Raw genomic sequence first — 8161 nt, forward strand, 5'->3', positions numbered from 1 at the left:
TCCCCCCCAATATTTGATCATACTGTATGATTATGCGGGCGATATCGATGTGATTGCAAATACGTCTTTCTTTCGAGCTCCGAAAATATAAAATCCCGGCCGGTCCATTTCCCAAATTCATTCGACTGGCCTTACACTATACATTAACAAAACCTATTTCTCCTGAAATCCATGTCATGTTTTCCCTATACCTTTAGTAGCTCGTGCACCGTCAGTGAGTTAGGAAAAAACAAACAGAAGAAGAGTTAGGAGCGCGAAATCTGACAGACATTTGGCCATACCTGTCAACACTCCCGTTTTTCCCGGGTTTCTCCCGTTTTTTAGCCCTATCTCCCGGACCCCTCCCGGTTTGTTATTTCTCCCGGGAAACTCCCATAATTTGCATGGCCCAAACTGAGTAAAGCCTCTGTTTAGGCTATTAAGGAAATATAATTTTGGCAAAAGAAGAACTTTTATTTTAAATAAATGTTCATTTTAAATCAGCCTATGTCAGTGTGATATGTTACCATATTATCATGCTTAACACTAAGAATTTGAATAATTGTAATGTGATGATCAGATGCAGATATCTAAATCAGAGAATATCATAGGTTCGGGCGGTTTGCGGGTGGATTATTTATTTTTAACAGTGGATTCGGGTGACTCAAAGTGCACCAGATTAATGAACTTACCTTTAAAATGTACAAAATTTTCTTCCGGGGGAGCATGCCCCCGGACCCCCCTAGAAGTACCAAGTACACTTAACAGCATGAGTGTTGTATGCTGGTAAGTGTTCGGACTCTGACTTTTATTTTATTTTGATTAAAAAAATGTGTACATGCGCCAACACAAAAAGTCCCACAGCTGTCCCCCCCAATGTGTGATTGACAATTTCGCCCTTGATTCCCATCATGATGAGTCAGTTGTGTGAGTAGCAGCCCTGACTAAAGTCTGTCACACACACGTTAGCAGACATTTTGGCTTAAGAGTTTGAAGCAGAAACACAAAGATAATGGCCTCTATCAAAGTTCTTCTTCTGATTTCGGGTATTTTTCCATCTCAAAGTGGTAAGAAATCTTTTTTTTTTTTTACTCAGTTTATCTCCATATTCTTAATGTATATTCATTGTATTCACGTGTGTCTGTATTAGATAGTATTCCAATGACAAAGTGATCCAAACTGAGCGAACAATGAGAAGTTTGGTAGTATTTAATGTAATTAATCTTAATGTCCAGTGTGTGTTTGCTTTAAACTTTTTTTATATGCCTGTTCTTGTTGCAACTTGTTTCTTCTCTCGTCCTCATGTCAGAAATGCACTCTCTATACTACACATACAGCGCCGTATCTAAACCTCTGATGTCTGGAGACATTTATGAATTCTACAACTCAGTGGAACTGGATGACATACAGATGAGTTTGTGTAACAGTGAGAATAAAGCAGATTTCATGACTCGATTGTGTGAGGAATCTGAGAGACTCTTTAATGAAAGTGATGATCTGCATTATAAACAACAGTGGCTTCAGATCAACATTAAAACACTGATGGACAAGAGGAATGAGAACAGCACACGGGACACGGGTAATTATCCATTAACATTTTGCCATAATATTTGTAATATTACTTAAGGATGCACAATATGACAATCTTTAATATATTTACTTGTTTCCACCTTTTTTAAGATTCAATTTTTGCATAGCACTAACCGACAGGTTATGGCAAATTAAGTTTGGTTTGAGAAATTAATTTGACCTGCCATGTAGGAAAATTACTTTGACATGACATTACTTTTTTGGCACAAAAATGCTAATCACTTTTATCAAATTTCATTCCTCTGTAAACTTTTAGAATAATATCACTGTCACATTATTGAATTTTATCTTCAGGTCTTAATCTTCTGTGTTCCTCTAGATCTTCATGTTCTTCAGTGGAGGCACGGCTGTGCAGTTGAACGTCACTCTAATGGTTCAGTAATGTTTCGTCATGGCTCTGATGAATACGCCTATGATGGCCAGACCTTGACCTTTGACCTCTCAATGCACTGGAAGCCTTTAGTCCTCGACCATGACATCATCTGGGACAGAGAATCAGTTTCCAGCCTGGAGAGGAAATGTGTGGAAACATTAACCAGATTCACTGAACTTCAGCGAGAGGGAAAGATCATCATGAAATGTGAGTTTACATCAGAATCTCTAGGGTTGATATTTGAATGCATTCTTTCATGCAGGTTTATTATTTTCATTGTCTGTCCTGCAGCTCGTCCTCGTGTTCACACTCTTGTAAAAGCGTCTGGATCTTCAGTCTCGTCTCTGCTGGTGTGTTTGGCCACAGGCTTCTACCCTAAACATGTGCAGATGGAGATCAGACATGATCAGACGCCGGTCCCTGATGATCAGCTGAACTCAGAGGGAATCAGACCGAACGCTGACGGATCCTTTCAGCTGAAGAAGAGCCTGGAGATCCTGCCGTCTGAAAGATCCCAGTATCAGTGTGTGGTGAAGCACCAGAATGACAAAACAAAATATCGTGATTCAGGTAAATAGTACTGCTGTTTGCAGAGGCGGACAGAGTACACAGCTACATTACTTGAGTAAAAGTACAGATACCCCTTGCTAAATTTTACTCAAGTACAAGTAAATGTACTACAGTCAGATGTCTACTTAAGTAAAAGTACTAAAGTACTTGTTTTTAAAAGTACTTGAGTATCAAGAGTACAAGAGTACATTTTCTAAATATTGCATTAGGGAAGTCATCCCTGATTGGTCTGATGACCTACCCCTAACCCCACCCCTCCATAACCCCGCCCCTAAACCTACCCGTCACTGGGGTTAAGACCAATTAGGGATGACCTCCCTAATGAATATTCATGAGTCTTCCCCTACCATCCTGGGAAAAAAAATATCGCTCCCGGGATGGACCTGCTGCGTCTTCATCCATTGTTTCGTCCATGGTGTTTTCCCTTATCTAAATCTGACCATGGAGTTGACTTTGGCGGAAAGCTGAAGGTGATTGCTGATAGGCTGTCCCAATCAGTGGCGCCTGCACAATCCAATCACATTTGAGAGGGTTGCCGAGATGTTTCTTTTTTCCTTTTTTTTTTTTTTTTTTTTTTAGAAGAAGTAACGGGTACTCATAGTTATGGATAGAAATGTAGTGGAGTAAAGAGTACAATATTTGCCTCTCAAATGTACTTGAGTAAAGTCATGACTGAGTACTCCCCAAAAATGATACTCGAGTAAAGTACAGATCCCTCAAAACTGTACTTAAGTACTGTACTCAAGTAAATGTACTCAGTTACTGTCCGGCTCTGGCTGTTTGGCTGATCTGTGTTTTGCTTTATGGTTTCATATGAACACTTCATTGGTTGTGCTACATTTGATTTTGCACCAATATAACTAAACTAGGGATGCACTGATACCAGTATCAGTATCAGGCTCGATACCCATACACAAAATAAATATATTTGAAATATATTTTCAAAATATATTTTTGGAATAAATGCAAATATTTGAAATTGGCCCAATAAATATAATTTAGTTAAATATATGTAAATAAATGTAAATATATTTCACACTTAACATCATATATTTTTGTTATATTTCAGAATATATTTCAAGTGAACAACAATGCAAATATATTTCAATGTATTTGGAATATATGCCACATATATTTTTGACACTTTAAAATATATTTCATTTTGTGTATGGGTACTGAGCTCGTGTACTTGTACTCATACTCATAAAACTGCTCCTATACCAACAACCGATACCAGGCAGCGTTTGTACACTTGTGTTCAGACAAAGAAACATTGACAACAGAGTATAATGGGGATATAAAAGAAGGCTGTCTATGAAGTAAATGTATCTAATTAGTGGAATATTATACAAAATATAGTAACGCCTATATAGCTGTGGTGTGCGAGCTTCTCGAGCGCATCCCATTTTAACAGAAGTCAGTGGAAAGTTTGTAGTTCAGTCTGATGTCAATGGCAAAGAAAGCTTGTAGGCATGTAGATTATTATTAAAGGGGTGGTATAATGCACTTTCACAAGATGTAAAATAAGTCTCTGATGTCCCCAGAGTGTGTATGTGAAGTTTTAGCTCAAAATACCCCACAGATATTTTTATATAGCATGTTAAAATTGTCCCTTTTATTTTTGAGGGTGATCGAAAACGCACCGTTTTGTGCCTGTTCCTTTAAATGCAAATGAGCTGCTGCTCCCGGCACAGGGGGCGGAGCTTCAACAGCTTGCACTCACACAGACATGCACTGAAAATTTCAAAAACTTTTAGCCTTTTATGTTCAAACCAAAGTCAGAAAGATGGAGACTCAAGAATAAGTGACAACATGTAGACAGCGTTTCTGAATGGTTAGTTGATGAATTTATGTAGCGTATGTGTAGTTTTCTTCTAGTAATTGATTAGCATATTTTGTCATGATAATCTATAAATCGTGTTCCGGGGGCGGGATTTATGTAAATTTTAGGGTTTGTGATGTCACTAACCCGGGAAGAATGTGGTGTAGTCTCTACCAGCTGTTTGTTGCAACAAATATTGTTTATGCTCAAACAGCAACATTACACACTGACTAAATTTAGAAAAGTGAAATTATAATCAACCACCCCTTTAACATTAACTGACGAGAGAGAGAGAGTTGAAATGATGAATGCTCTTGACTGTTGATCGTTCACGCAGCACACGTCATTTGGATTAAAAGTTAAATTGTATATGAATGTAAAACATGAACTGTTACTTGATTTATGAAGCTGCTCACTGCAGAGCAAAATGGGTGGAGCTTAAGTCTAGCTCCTCCTCGCTAGAGGTCTGGCGATGAGGAGCCAATGTAATTTGGGCCTAGTGGGTGGAGCTAGAATATCCAGCCACACCCTAACCCCACCCACAACTCTATCCCTCCAGAGAGGAGGAGCTGGTCATCGTTTGACTCTGCAGTGAGAACCACTTGGATTTATGTATAACGAGTGGTTCCCTACATTATTACAGGACGTTTGCAAGTCAAGCAGTTTCATGAACACAAACTGTCACGGTTCATGAATTCACTGGTTTCTTCGTGTCTCGTGTATTTGTTGTTTTGTGTGTGTGGGTGTGTGTGAGTGGGCGTGGCTGCTCGTTCAGTTGATCAGCACTCCACCTGATCTCATTCCCCTCATCAGCTACCATTAATCATCTCTGCTATATAAACTCATCGCACTCTCCTTTCCCTGTCAGATCGTTGGTTTTGGTGTCCTCAGTGTTTTGTCGTCGTCAGCTCTTCCAGTTCCTGTTCCAGTTCCTGATCGTGTCCTGTTCGGTGTTTTCGTGGTGTTCGTCGTGTTGGATGTTCACTTCACTGGATTCACCGTCACCTGTCTTCACCTCCACGCTGACCATCAAGTCCCTGCGCCACCAGCCCACCCGTGTGTTTTTGCTGTGTCTTCTGACCAACAATAAAAGAGTTTACTTGCATATTGCTTCCGCCCCTGAATTATGACAGAACGATCTGACCAGACGATGGGAGCAGCAAGTGGATCCTCTTCGCTTGATGACTTCATCAGAGTAACCATTTCTCGGATAGAGGCTCAAGAGAGGACATCTACGGAGTCGGGTCGGGCCATTCAAGCTCTCGTGGCGCAGGTGTCCGAGCTCACCCAGCAGCTTCAACATCTACGAGCTCCCACTGCGCCACCACCCACACCGGCCGCTCCCCCAGTTCCACCATCAAGCGCCTCCCAGTCAGAACCCCGTCTACCGGTCCCTGAACCCTACAGTGGTGAGCCGAATTTTTGCAGAGCTTTTCTAACACGCTGTACTATGCATTTCTCTCTGCAACCCAGAACATTTGCCACTGAACAAAGCAAAGTGGCATTCGTACTCACACTGCTGATTGGGAGGGCAGCTCTGTGGGGGACGGCGGTGTGGGAGAATCAAGATCCGTGTTGTGCCTCGTTCCAGACACTCGCCGCCGAGATGAAGATGGTGTTTGACCGCGCGGTCGCGGGAAGAGAACCAGCTCGAACCCTGGCGGATCTCAAGCAAGGAAGCAGATCCGTATCAGATTATGCCATTGAGTTCCGGACCTTGGCGGCTGAGTGTCAATGGAACGAGGAAGCGCAGTGGGACATGTTCCTGCATGGGCTGGCTGACCGCGTCCTGAGAGAAATCTACGCGTTGGATTTACCCGCTACACTCAACGGACTCATCGACCTGGCGCTTCGCGTGGATTCTCGTCTCTCTCGTGTTGAACGGATGAAGTTACCGGTTCGGGCTTCAACCACCGTGGAGACCACGCAAGCCAGCGGCGGGGACGCGGTCAGCCCCGTCTACGATCACGAGCCCATGCAGGTCGGGCGAGCTCGGCTTTCCCGGGAGGAGAAGGAAAGGCGGAGATCCCAGGGCCTTTGCCTGTACTGTGGGACTGCTGGTCACTTCGCTTACAACTGCCCGGTAAAAGGGCAAGCCCGGCAGTAAATCTGAGGCTACTGTCGGGTGGGATCTCCGCTGAGAAGACCTCATCAACATCAACTCTCCTTCCGGTAAGACTTAGATGGTCAGCCAACACTCACGACTGTCTTTCACTTTTGGATTCCGGGGCAGAAGGTAACTTCATGGACTACACATTCGCTCACAAGATTCACGTTCCCCTGTTACCACTCACCCATTCCATTGCTGTGCACGCCCTCAATGGTCAAGCCCTTCCCACCATCGCATTCACCACTGGACCCATTACACTCACTGTATCCGGCAATCACACAGAGACTACCTCATTTTACATCCTGGACTCCCCCCTGGCACCTGTTGTTCTCGGTCACCCCTGGCTAATCAAGCATAACCCCAAAATTGACTGGCAGCAGAGATCAGTGTTGGAGTGGAGCAGTTTTTGTCATGAGTCCTGTCTTGCGTCTGCCTGTCCGTCTGTTATTGTTTCTGCTTTTCAGGAGGAGGCAGTGGATTTATCAAACGTGCCCACGGAGTATCTGGACCTGAAGGAAGTGTTCAGTAAGTCTCGGGCTGCTTCTCTCCCTCCGCATCGTCCCTATGACTGTGCAATAGATCTACTGCCAGGTACGTCTCCGCCTAAAGGCAAGCTTTACTCTCTATCTATTCCCGAGAGGGAGGCCATGGAGAAATATATTTCTGATTCTCTGGCATCCAAATTCATTCGACCTTCCTCTTCTCCTGCGGGGGCGGGGTTCTTTTTTGTGGGGAAGAAGGACGGTTCTCTGCGACCTTGCATTGATTACCGAGGGCTGAATAACATCACGGTAAAGAATACTTATCCTTTGCCGTTGATGTCTTCAGCCTTCGAGAGGTTGCAGGGAGCGTCGGTCTTCACAAAACTGGACTTACGTAACGCTTATCATTTGGTCCGCATCAGGAAGGGGGATGAATGGAAGACTGCGTTTAACACCCCCAGGGGGCACTTTGAATATTTGGTTATGCCTTTCGGGCTGTCCAATAGTCCAGCAGTCTTCCAGGCACTCGTCAATGACGTGCTGAGAGACATGGTCGATCAGTTCATTTATGTCTACCTGGATGACATATTGATTTTTTCTTCGTCTCTCCAGGAACATGTTCAGCACGTCAGACGAGTGCTTCAGAGGTTGTTAGAGAATGGTCTTTTTGTCAAGGCGGAGAAATGCGCTTTTCATGCACAGTCTGTTCCTTTCTTAGGGTACATTGTGTCGTCTGAGGGGATGCGCATGGATCCTGAGAAGGTTAAGGCTGTGGTGGATTGGCCAAGTCCAGATTCCCGTAAGGCCCTACAGAGGTTTCTGGGGTTCGCCAATTTTTACCGGCGGTTCATTCGCAATTTCAGCCAACTAGCCTCACCTCTGACCGCCTTGACCTCCCCCAGAACTACGTTCAGGTGGTCAGACGCAGCCGAGGCTGCGTTTGCCAAACTGAAAGGCCGCTTTGTTTCAGCCCCCATCCTAGTTACCCCTGATCCATCACGTCAGTTCATGGTGGAGGTCGACGCGTCAGAGGTGGGGGTAGGTGCAGTGTTATCCCAACGTTCTCCTACAGACGACAGAATGCATCCGTGCGCGTTTTTGTCTCATCGTTTGTCCCCTGCCGAACGTAATTATGATATTGGTAACAGAGAGTTGTTGGCAGTCAAGTTAGCATTGGAAGAGTGGCGTCACTGGTTAGAAGGGTCGGGGGTACCTTTTATCGTATGGACCGATCA

This window comes from Squalius cephalus (assembly GCF_949319135.1).
Source record: "Squalius cephalus genome assembly, chromosome: 8".
Lineage (NCBI taxonomy): Eukaryota > Metazoa > Chordata > Actinopteri > Cypriniformes > Leuciscidae > Squalius > Squalius cephalus.